Raw genomic sequence first — 13,019 nt, 5'->3', positions numbered from 1 at the left:
ATAAACTAAAAATTGAGCAAGTAAATTGACTTTGTTGAATATTTGTGAATCATTAAGAATATCATAGCAGAACAACTATGAGAAAGAATAGCAGTATCCCTGAATGACTGAGGCACAGAGACTTTTCTGAGGATTATGACCAGATGGGTCGAGTAACTATGTTAGAAACATTCAGACCAGCAGGATATTAATTGCAGGGAAATTCTTTGCATCTTAGTCTATTGGGTTATTACAAGTTGAAAATGGGGAAAAGACAGAACAGCATGGACATATGGATCGTTTCATAATGCTTCACAGAGAATCAAATATATTGTCCAAGACCACATGAAACCCATTCAGCTTCCAAGGGAACACACAACCAAAGAAGGCTTCCTATCTTGGTTTAAAAACAACACAAGTCTCATTCAAGTTACAAATAAAATGCTCTACCAACAGACAGAAGATAGACTCAGGAAGACAATAATCATATAAAATGTACAGTGCAACTGCCTTTCAGTTCAAAGTACACTGACAAATTAAAAGAAGCAAAAACAAAGCTATAATTCACAAATTGTGATCTCTACCTACCGTGTATATTTTGAGCAAATGTAAAAAGGCTCAAGATATCCACTTGCTTACTTCCCACTGACTTAAAAAATCTTTAAAAAGCAGTTGAAGATTAGAGTCTTTTAAAAAAATAATAATATAGTCATCAGGGTAATAAAGGAATTCCTCTGGAGGAGGAAGTAGCCACCAAGCAGTATTTCCCTGGAGTTTTCTGCTTTGTTTTTTCCACGATGAACCTCTCCCAGACCCAAGTTTCCAGCGAAAAAGAGCAGTCTCTTTTTCAGTTGGTGAATCTTCGGGACCCTCACTGAACAAATATAAGGCAAGGCTTGGAAGCTCAAAGGAACACATTGTTGAGGACCACTAGAGTTTGACCACGGCTGGCTCGTCTCTTCAAGTTTGTGTGGTTTGGTGCCTCAAGACAATTCTCTCATTAGTCTCCAACAGAAGTCGTCATCGACTCAGTACAGCAAGAATCCCTGGCACAGAAGGCTGCTGATGCTATCTATTCACACAACTCCAATGTTTTCTGTACAGAACCTTCTTCACTGCCAAGGGTTCCAAGTATGTCTTGAGAGACAACAGTTCTGTTCTGTTCTCCTCTGGCTGCTCAAAAACTTTACGCTCTGTATTAACTCTACTAATCTTTTTAATTATAATTTGCTTAATAAACAGCTTATAAGGGAAATTGATTAAAATTCGCAAGGAAAGAAACTAGTGAAGTATAGATCATCGGTCTGAAGAAGTAACAAAAAATGCTCTAACAAAAGGGTCACAAATTCTGCCAACCAAAGTAAGTCATATAGAAGTGACTTTGTTATCACGAATTTTACTCAGGAGTTTAGTGATAAAAAGATTCAAGATAATAAATAATTATATATTTACAATCAATAAAAATCACAGCGAGAAGGAGGAAGTTTCTTTCAGTGCAAAACCTCTACAGAAAAACAAATCTTGGTGGAGTACTGCATGCAATCACAATTCTGAGCGTTCCTTTTAAATAGCAGGCTTGCTCACTCCTGCCTGATTCGTGCTTCAATCTAATAAAAATATAGCTATAGGAAAAAAAAAATCAAAAACCTCTTACCCGGTTTTACTCAGCAAAAAAGGAGAATTCATGCACTTTGTAGCTAGGAGAAATACGTCCGTTTTAAGGAAGAGTTGCAAATATTTTTAGGAACATCTGATGGCCATTTGCTTACTCCTTTAGTTTTCCATTCCTAATAGATGGCAATCATAAATGTTTCCAGAGTTTTCTTCACTGTGCATTACTTTATATTCAAACACTCAGGTATCTCTGTATAAGAAAGATTAGCTACGCTTGCAGTCTTCGCTCTCTTCTAACTAAATGAGCACTTAGGGAGTATTATTCCTATGTAAAGGAGACAGAAAACTGACTGCATCTGGCTTTTCAACTTCTAATTTGCATGAAATCAATATTTTGCAACTCAGAGTTTAGCTAGTCTGTATTTTTGTTTCCTTGAAAGGGAGAGATTCAGAAAAACTCCAAATGGGGAGTGGGAGGAGGGAGAGAAAGAAACCAAAAATTTTCATGTCTCAGGATAGTTTATAAAGGAAAAAGATTCTAGTTCTCATGAAATAAATAGCATTTATGGTCCTAGAATGGGAGTCTTAAAAAAAGCAAGGCAACAGCAGGAGCTAAATTCCAGTCACTCACTGGGCTGTCCTGGAATGACCATGCTTATGGACAAGAGCATTATTCATTCTCTGGAACCAGTCCTTTGTGCCTTTGTCCTTCTACGGTTTAATGCTCCGCAGAGAAAATGAAGCCTGTTTCCCACAGTCACACACTCACAGAGCAGTATAGTCAAAATCAGAAGTTGTAGACAGTTAAAACATGTTTCCTCATAAGATCTCCCTTCTTCTCCTGAGCTGCTCTTCCAGTCCTTCTACTTGATACCTTTGATATTGCTCTAAAGTCTCACCCATTCTTGGATTTGGCCCTAATTTCAGCCAAGTATTCAAAATGATCTGTGCGAACACCACATGCAGATAAAGTAGTGGCTATTTCTGCCTGTGTAACTTTTAGTGCTGTGCACCTACAAAAAATACAAGATGTACATCAGTGTGGGAATATAGCTGGGCCGCAAGTGGTGACACAGAGGAATACATGTGGCCAAGTCTTCACATGGTGACTGCAAAAAAAAGAGGCTGTTTATTTACTCTCAGTAGTACATCATCCATTCAAATTTAGCAGTGCCATTCGTGACCACAAGTCAATCATTTTCACCATCTGGTGTCTTAGGGAATATGGTCTGTAATTTAACAGTGGTCATAGACAACTGCACTGGAAAGGAGAGTTCACATCACAACAAACACCTCTACATTTGGTACGAACTGGTCGTCTTCTGGCCAGTTTTGCATGAGAATCCCTTGGCTCCTCAGTTCAACACAAGAATACTTAACCCCATACCTCCACTAAGCTAGGATTGGAACTGAGTGGCAGGGCGAAGAGGAAAACTCATTCCAGTCCTGAATTACACTGCAAGTGATGAGGTAGATTTTTTTCATGATTTAGTACTTCCAAGCTAGCATCGTTCACTAACAAAAAAGTCATTTAACAGCAATAGTAAAAAAGCTGCTTAAATGCATGCTTAAAGTTTAAAAAGATATGCCTCTCACTTAACCCAGTTCTTGTTTAACATGTGTTACACATAACCAAAGCCTGACACACTTCCTGCACTGGCACGGAGATAGCAATGGAAAAGTTTATTGAGGCTAGTTTCAGTGATTTATAGCAAAGGATGGGGAAAATCACATCTTTCTTCAATATGTTTTTCTACTAACAATATACACATCTTACACAAAACTACTCTAAGGCATTTTGCACTAAAGCTACAGTAAAGTAACACAAAGGTGGCAAAGTCAGTGAACTGGCATTTTGATTAATCCAGCCCAACATAACGGAAGGGACAGGATTTACCTCAATTTTAGAGCACTACATCTGGCCAGTCATCCTGTGCTCTCTTCACAGTCAGAGGAAAAACATACATGGTTTTCAAATTAGACAATACTTCACCTTTACTAGAGCACAGTTAACGCTGAGATCCACTGTGAGCAAGCACAGCATTCACACTAACCTGTAGCAAGGACTTCTACAGCTTAACTGCACGATATTCTCACTTACTCATTTGACCTACTGTGGGCATTTACTAAATTCTGAGATAAATCACATCTCAAATGACTCATTTCTTTCCATTCACCATAAAGGAATTGTAGTTGACTAGCTTGAATGTAGACTGGCCCAAATGAATTCCATTCAGGAAGCTTATGGAAGACATCGATGGATTCCATTTATTGCCTTAGAAGGAGAAAACTACTTCATACACCTTCTGTCATAGAATCATAGAATCAGTAAGGTTGGAAGGGACCTCTGGAGATCATCTGTCCTTCATCAGTTATGTAGCTTACAAATAAATCACATAGATTCATCTAAAAAAATCTTCACTGCAGACACATAATGCATAACAAATTAAAGTTATGCAGGCAACTGTTTCTTCCCTTTTCTAATCTTAGAGTCCTGGTCCTGCCATGCTAATGCTCTCGCATCGCATGCTTAAACCCATTGCAAAAGTACTGATTACTCTTACATTAAAGGAGTAAATTAAAAAAGTTTTTTTACTAGAGGGCACAAACAATAGTGGAAGAAGAGACACATGCTTTGCTAAAGGCTTGTACTATGTTTGCTGGACCTCAGAGGAATATCAAGAATCAGGAATTGTGGATCTTATTGTTGGTCTCAAAGAGGAGAATGGTTTAGTGGTCACAAACAGCAAGGCCAAGAATACAGACCTGAAGCACTTTTTCTGCAGGCTGGACAACTAAGCAGGTAACGTGCTGATCTGCCGTACTGGAAATTTGCTGCCAGATATTTCTCTGTAAGAAGGCACTAACTTGTACAAGAGCCCTGCTTACCACAGAACAGACTAGCAGCAAGGAACAACAGAAGAAAGCCATAATTAGGAATCTCCAAACTCTGTTTCAGGCTTTAGCTTTACACAGTCCAAAACCAAACACAATGAACAGATTTCAGGTAAGGGTACTATTCTTAAGGGAATTGGCAGCAGTCTCCCATGGCCATAACCACTGCTCCCCAACTCCACATGGCACCCTGGCAAGGAATTTAAATCTTTTACAAGAACTATTCCAAAGTTCTGAATATGGTATACTTCAGGCTATAGCCTATAAATCAACAGCTAACTCAAAAAGAAAGTCCCTACTGATAAAAGCATTAACAACAAAACTTAACAGCCTGCACAGATATATCTGCCCACAGGCAACACAGAAAATACTACCTATGGGACTTAGGAACAAGAATCTCACTATACTTCAATCACCATGTGCCCAGATCCGTAAGAGGTATATAGGCATCTCAGCCCCTTTGGCAATATTGGCTCTAAGGTGTTTTTGAGTTTTCACTCTGAATGTACAAAATATATATGAATTTCCAACTCATTTTCACTTCCAACTACTTCTATTCTGTTCTTGCATGATCTATAACTTATGTTCAAACATATGGCAGTGCATTTTGCTAAAAATTCTCTTGAAAAGTGCTTTCCCTAAATCAATTCTAAACAGCTTCGGATCTGAGTTTAGGACAAGGCAGGGGGTGGGGGGAGTAGAACCTAACAGTGCTTTGTTTTTAATACAGCTAACTGTAGCAGCCAAAATTTATTTAGAGTTAGTTTATGAAGTGAAAATTCTATAAATTGGAGAGGAAAAGCAATTTAAACTTAATTCCAGATATCAAAATGCTCACTATACATTAAAAAAAAAAAACTTTATAAAATTTACTACGAAATACTTTGGAGAAAGATTTAGGAAAAATACTGCACATGCGTTCAGCAGGAATTCCAAGGGGTTGTCTTATTTACCTCATTATAAACACACGCAAACACACAGAGTGTTAATTGCTCTCCAAAAGAAATCTGCAGGCACAGACTGCAAGAAAATACATGGGTCCTTCTCTTGGTTCTCTCCTCCCAACAGCCACCTACTGTTCTTCTAAAAATTCCCCACAAAAAATCATAATACTAATTGTAGCTATCACAAAGTATTTTTCCATAGCCACAGAAATTTAGTTCCTAAATTTGAGCTGATGCACATGCAGGGCCAGAGACCAAGTGGAGGTAGGAGTGATGATGGATCCATGAAGCAATTCATTCTAGCAGGGATAATTTAAGTACACATCAAGAGCATAATCCCACAATTGGCACATCTGCTTCAAAATCTTGAAATGCTTATTTTCAGCCTCTTAAATCTAACTGACACAACACCTTATAAGAACACAGTGGAACCCAGGCACTTGTCTTGATACCACAGAGGTACCAAAAACTCTGTTAGTTCCCACTTTAGGCCTTTTATTTCCTCTCCCAAGAACAGTGTGGAATATATCTTCTCTTCTGAAGAAGAAATAAAGTATTCAGCTTAAATCTCAGTACCTGTTAAGACTTGGGAGTTCACATGGTCTTGAGCCAATCAAAGCTGGCTCAAGATGCTCAAGTGTGTAAGGAATGGGCTATTATGCAAAACACTAATGTGGTTACATCAGTTAATGGTATGACCTCACCTAGAATATCAAAGGCAAAGCCACATCTCAGAAACGTCAGAAAATAAGAACAGTCAGGACCTTGCAAAAAATATCTCAGTGAACAGGCTTTAAAAAAAAAAAAAAAAAGTTGAAATACTGCAAAAATTGTCACATGATAGATGTTAATTCAGAGAAAATGGGTCAAAGAATAAATGACTAGCGTCTGTTCTCCTTGTCTCATTTTCAAGATCTGAAATATACTGTTCTTAGCTGATCACCATGCATAGTAAGTCTTCCATTCCCAAGCATGTTCACTAAGCAGCTAGCACTAGCCATTAAGGACAAGCCCAGAGAGCAAACAGTAATGCACTAGCCCTGACAGCAACTGAATTCAGGACAGGCAGTGGGACTGCAGTCCCTCAGTGATACCAACATAAGAGGCTGTCCATAAGGAGAGGACAGATTTTGATTTCATCCTCATGACCTGTTCTCCAACACTAGTCTCAGCAATGAAGAGAGAAACGGTTATTGCTCTGACTTAGCCCTAGCCTAAAAATGGTCTTCTGTACGTTGGGGTAAATGAATGTCTCAACTTTATGGGGAAAACTTCAGGTGTATTACATACTTTTTTACCTAGACATGTTCTGAAAATTACTTTTTGTATTCATAGATAAAAGATGCAAACTGTCACTAGATCACATACAAACTACTGATTATTTTTCAAATCGTAGCTCAATAGTGGTTAATAAGCTTCCTTTAGCAAACTGTCATCAGAAAGAAACATGCAAGCTCTTACCACCTACGAACAAGAGGATTTCCTATTAATTAAGAACTATGCAGAGAAAACTCACAGGAAATAAAATACCATAGTTGTCAGAGAAACATACTAGTTTTGTGTTTAGAGTTTTTACACCATTTCATTGTGTTTAGATTTTACAAAGCTGCTCAACCATAGGTGAGAACTGCTGCAAGTCATTATTACAACGTACCAATGCTAATAATTTTATATTCAGGGATCTTATTTTCAGAGTTATGCTATATTAACAAATCCTTTGATCTCAGCAAGAGACGTGTATAGATAGGTTTCAGAACTCTTGTGACTCCGAACTAGAACTATGGATTTTCCATTAACAGATTTAATAATGGACTTAAAGGGCCTTCTTCGGAACCTTTTATGTCAGAACCATTTATTGTAACAGACGATTATTTTATCAGCTCAGAGATAGTAATCTTTCTGTGAAAGAAGATTCAGTGTTTACAAACAAGCAGAACTTTTCAAGAGTGTAAATCTCATATATGTATATATATATATATATATACACACACACACATACATACATACATATACCAGGAAAAATAAGTAAATAAATGAGGAAAAAATAGTTGGTTGAGTATCTCCACTCACTTAAAGCACTTAAAAGAAAATAGAACTCCTTTGAAAATTCATCTCCAAACCTGAATTGCAGAGTCAGCTTTTTGAAGATTAAACAACTTTATAAAGAAGAAGATAATATGGTAGTGATTGAACTCTGATTTCTGTTTCACCTGTTTGACTTTGGGTCATTTTATGCTTTGGCTACTAAAATTTGGCTTGAATCAGAATGCTGAAATCATTTTATCATATCCATACTTAAGGGAGCAAGAAACAGTCTCTGAAGGAACTCATTTTATCCACAATTTTTTGTTGTTTTTTAAGATAAAACATACATACTCTTAAATCTGGAGAAAAATTGTCTGTCGAGGTGGAGACCGAGTCGGATGATACTGCAGAAGCAGACTTGGTATGGGCAGAATGGTCTGAGTGAGAAGTGGAAGCACTGTAAAGAGAAACACAACATATCAGAACTGTGCATTTCTAAGACTGCATAGAAGGCTACAAGCATAGCCAGACACTCACTTGCAATCATATCAAACAATTTTCACAAGTCTCCACCCTTTCCATTGTCAAGTATATTCTCCTTGAACAGTAGTTAAAAAGAACCTTTTTTCCTTTCTGTTGCTATGCATTACCAAAGCACATACAATCCCTTATCAAGCCCCAGCTCAAACAGAGCCAACACTATGGTAATCACAAACTTGATCAAACCCTAAATCATAGAAACTACGAGCCTCAATTTCAAACTTTCAGATGGGAGATATTAGTGTGCTACAATTGGATAAAAACAGACAGAATCCTGAATACATGCCAGCACAATTCCAACCACAGTTTTACAATGGCGGAATAAATTCAGAATGAAAATGCTTTCCATCACATATAACTTTCCTCCTTCAGGAGTAAGTATAACTCTCAGGAGAATTAAAAAGATTCTTCCATTATACTATCACAACTCTCTGGTAATACAGAGTGTAATTTGATCAAAAACAAAGTATATCTGATTTTTTAAAAAGTTTTTTTTTTCAGTACAGCTGTAAGCAATTAAAATAAGCTCATTTTATGGCATTTTTATGTTGCAAACTCTCAACCATTAGAACCATAATTGTTTAAAATTAGCATTTGATAATAATGCTCTTAAAACACTCTATGATTGTAAAGAAATATTCTCTGTGGTACTCTATTATTCCATGAAGCCATAGTATGGCAGTGAATGTTACCTAGACCAATTAATTCCTACATCCTTATGGATCCCCACAGACCTCGGAAAGGTTTTGCTTGGGTGTAAAGATATTCTTCAGGACTGGCTACCAAGCTCCAAGCCTGGCCTTGGCCAGGGCACAATTCTAGCAGGAATATTACCATTACTAGTTGTATTAAATACATTTGACAACCTGGAAACAGCTATATCCGAGCTTTCAAAGGGCCTGGAGGTCTGTTATTTGTCTCAAAACTGTTTTGCTGCTTAACTGCTGGTAAACAGCCACTGAAAGGCTACAATGCTCCATTTCAATCTCTGTTCTTTGGAGTTTGGCAAAGTATTACACAGGCAGTGTTAAAAATATGAGGTACTACAGTAAAATTGGGCTGTTGTTGGGAGTCAGTGCTTTCTCTGCAAGGTTTAAAGAGTATTGGCAACTTTTTAATGCTATGAAGGGGAAATTTAGAAATGGAAGTTTGGGGAGTAGTAGAAAATTATTTAAAATAAATGATACTGTTGCATAAAATGAACAGCACAATTCCACTGAATGCACTTATTATACATGGTTCAACAGCTAAACACCCAGCTTTCCAAGTTACTTAGCTCTTGACATGAGTTTGCCCAGCAACGCTGCATTTCAGATGGACCGCTCATACACCCAACACCACTCATACTCTCATGACAGCAGAATCTCTAGCCCAGGCAGAAAATAATCTGACTCTAAAATAATAAGGACCAATCTGCAAGTTTCCTCATTTTGGCCTGTTCTTACAGGCTGATGGGCCTCATACATACACAGACTTCATGTACAGTTTCAAATACAACTAAATTAGTATAACTGTGCACTACTGCTGAAAGGGCTGATCATATTCCCTCTCTTCCTTCTCGCCTCCACCCGGGCTGTGAGCTGCTACCATCCCCACTGGGCTGAACAAGCAAGCACATGGATGCAAGGATCCATGTGCCGATCTGCCAGGACAGTGAACTATTAATAAACATGAAGAGAGTCTTCTGTTGAATAACAGGGCTGATCTGATTCATTATATTGCCCTATAAATCACCAGATCCAGTGCACAGAGGAGGGAGGGAACCTGTATCTGGAGACAGTGAGGAAGCTTGAGAACGCTTCTGTTCAGTTGCCTGCAGGCATGCTAAAGTAGGCATAACATTAGACCACATTTTTACATTTCTTCAGTTGAACCAGCTAAGACCCCTAGATGTGTTCTCTTAAAATTAATTTCAGATTGTTTTCTGTATGTTCAGCCTTCATCTTTCCAGAGTTCAGTCCAATATTTTCAATTAATTAATTTGATTTTAAAACATAAGCAAAAAAATCACACTTAAGTGTTCTACAAAGCAGCATCTATTTCCTGTAGATCACCCCATACAGAGACAACACTTGAAGTTATAAATTAAGAGTAAACAGATACTATAGATGCCTTTGTCACTCAGTAACTGCTCTAACTCTTCTTTTCCCTCCTTATCCACCATGCTTTCTCCCCCTGCAGCTTCCAGTCGGGGGAGCCAGAGTTTTAGACTAAATCTTCTGAAGTCATGACTTTGAATTATCTCCCATTTAAGGGCTAAAATTTTGTGCATTTAAATTTAGTTTAAAAAGTCATCAAGTTCACTCAGAGCTTACAAGTCACTAGGCACAGGTGTAAATAAACAAGCAAGGAACGCAGCAGCAGATAACCTGGCCTCTTCATTACCATGGCACAGGAGGACAACTTACTCACCGAGTGATCACAGCTAAATTACTGAGCACAGCAGCATTTTAATTTGCCTTGAGAATTTCACATCCCTTAACCACAGAAAATGCAACTGGAAGGGCCTTTAATGAAGTACTGTGGTTTTCCCTCTCTGTCCCCAAACTAGGACCAGCTACACCCAAACAATTTCCCAGACATGTCTGTCTAACCTTCTCTTAACAGCTTCCAGTGAAGGAAAGCGCTAAACAAAAGGATTAGAAATTCTCCAGTTGTTCTGATCACACAACTATTCCACTCTTGCACGTTCCCTGTGTCTTGTTAATGGACAGGCAGTGATTATCTGCTCACTGTAGACCAAGGTTTTATGAACTGTCAATTAATTTTGCTTCTATAGGCTGAGGGGTGAACAGCTTTATGCAGGGGTGGTGGGGGGTGAAGAGGAGACCCATAATCCACAGCCTGTCTGAGCTGTGAAAGTGTTTTGTGTTTGTTGATCACGCTTGGCTTCAAGTGAGTTTTAATGAACGAAAGCATTTGCATTTTAGAAGTGGATTTTCAAAAGCTCCCAGCATCAGGCTCTCCCTGCCTCCGTGAAAGCCAATGCGAAGGCTCACCGTGATGTGAGCGAGTGCTGTCGGAAAGCCTGCACACACAGCGAAGAATGCCGCTTGCACTATGCAGCCCTGCACGGTATGCACAGGTTGCATATGCTTGGTTCGGGGCCTCTGCTCTTTCCATCAAGCATTTCTATGGGGCTGAAACAAAACAAAAGAGCAGACGAGCAAACCTCCGCTGCCTTGCGACTCCTCCTCTCTTATCGTTGTCACGCACTTGCGCAGCTCCAGCCCTGCTGCTTAGCCAACTAATTAACCCGATGTCCCTGCGTGAACATGAGAAATTTATTAGCTTCAGCAGTGTAGTTAGTATAGAGTTCTCTGCTGCTAATGCAAAAACAAAGACTCTCAAGCGTTGTAGTTTAATAGTCGTTTGGGCAGGGGAGAGAGAGCAACCTGTGGCTGACACGCAAACGGGGAGCGGAGAGACCAGAGCTCCCTCTCCAGCTCTGCCACAAGCCCTTCTGCATAGCCTGCGGCAAATCATTCATTCCTGCTTTTGCTGTAATTTCTGCACTGTATCACAGCTTTTGCCAGTGCAGGATGGTACAGTACTTTTGGCAGCATTATGGAGCAATTCTGCTGTTAGTCTAAAATGTTGAGGATCCCTCTGAGGAAGCAGTATTTTCACAGAGAAAGACCTCACACACCTGCGTTTCACTAGTTAAACGCTACAGGGCAAGACTTGAGTGATGGCAACAGCATGAGGGTCACACATTACTGTTGGGTTCTGGGGGCACCTGACAAACATTCAGGAACATATGTATGCTTGACCAGGTTTCAAAAAGGGTTAAAAAAAATCACTGGAATTTTGCCAACTACTGCTAGCCGAAGGTTTGGCTGAATGCAACACAATCAACCTGAAAAATGAGAATTTTATCTCTGAACTTCTTTCATGTTCAAGGAAACTACCTATCTTGAGATTCACAAAATACTTAGAGCACTTCCTAGGGGAAAGAGGCAGACTGTAGATATTCGAGAAAGGACCTGTGAAGACCAAGTACCTCCTGCAGCCGTTCTGCTCCTATGCTGCAAGCCCCAGTAGCTCCCCAACATCCTTTCCTCATGTTTAGGTTAAACGACAAACTGGGCCCCAGCAACAGTTCAAAGGCACCTTTAGGGAAGCAAGTCTGGGGATGCAACTAACACTGATGTCAGTCTTTCATCTTAATAATTATTATTATTAAAATGTATTTCCTACAGTCAGATTTTGAAAGATAAATGAGACCAAATGAGATCTGTGAGCATAATGGTCTTGCATAGTATCTACTTATATTATTAACCTCTTGGCTGTATGGAATACATATATGCAAATAGTACAAGAATTACAATAGAAACTAAGTACAATGACTCAGCTCTTGATAAAGTGTTCACTGTTATTATTACGACTATCCCACACCATGCCAGATGGTTTTCAAACATAATTCAGACTCAGACAGATGCCCTCTGGTGATTCTTGTACAGGCAATTGAAAGATATTACTGCCTCCACAGCAGAACTGAAGGTATGCCAATGTGCTTAGCTTTAACAACATGTAAAGAAACTGCAGGCAGAAATGTCTGAGACACACAAACGCATCCTGTTACACTGTGAAGGTGCCGAGGAAATCTTTGGTGGAAAGCAGAGGCAAAGTCTCAGGCCATTTCAAAAAGTATCACCAAACAGCACCTGCTAGAGCCATCTGAGGCAACCTCTATCTTCAGACACTTATAAAAACAAGGTGTATAAAAAAAGATTAAGGAAACTACTATAGGAGGAGATCTAGACTAGATCAGCAACAGTTTTCGATGGAAGGAAAAAGCCCAAATCCAACTTTAGAAGGTGGTGATTTGACCGCTTGAGGCTCTGAGAGGAACGCAACACAGGTTAAGTAGAAACTAAGCACAGAGATGCACAGGGACTGCCAGAGTCAAACTGAAAGATGCAGACAAACACACCATTTATGCAGGTCTGATTTTTCCTCTCTATATCATTACTCCCATTGTAGGCAATTTATTACAATATTCTTTGTACTATAAAAATA

General features: G+C 39.0%; 1 protein-coding gene across 5 annotated transcripts in view; it reads right to left on the bottom strand.

The window, feature by feature from the left end:
* MTMR2 (myotubularin related protein 2) overlaps nt 1–13,019 on the bottom strand; it is a 60,776-nt gene that overhangs the window by 32,129 nt on the left and 15,628 nt on the right. For 3 of the 5 annotated variants that reach the window (XM_062567314.1, XM_062567312.1, XM_062567308.1), the window contains exon 2: nt 7,809–7,914. The gene's annotated coding sequence lies outside the window, so the exon portion shown is untranslated. Of the gene's footprint in view, nt 1–567; nt 624–1,633; nt 1,665–7,808; nt 7,915–13,019 lie in introns of those variants that run through there. The other 2 variants (XM_062567310.1, XM_062567309.1) reach the window with 2 other exon arrangements.

Source organism: Rhea pennata, chromosome 1 (genome assembly GCF_028389875.1).
Source record: "Rhea pennata isolate bPtePen1 chromosome 1, bPtePen1.pri, whole genome shotgun sequence".
NCBI classification, from domain to species: domain Eukaryota; kingdom Metazoa; phylum Chordata; class Aves; order Rheiformes; family Rheidae; genus Rhea; species Rhea pennata.
The sequence above is the reverse complement of the archived record's forward strand: the minus strand, read 5'-3'. Positions and strand labels throughout refer to the sequence as shown.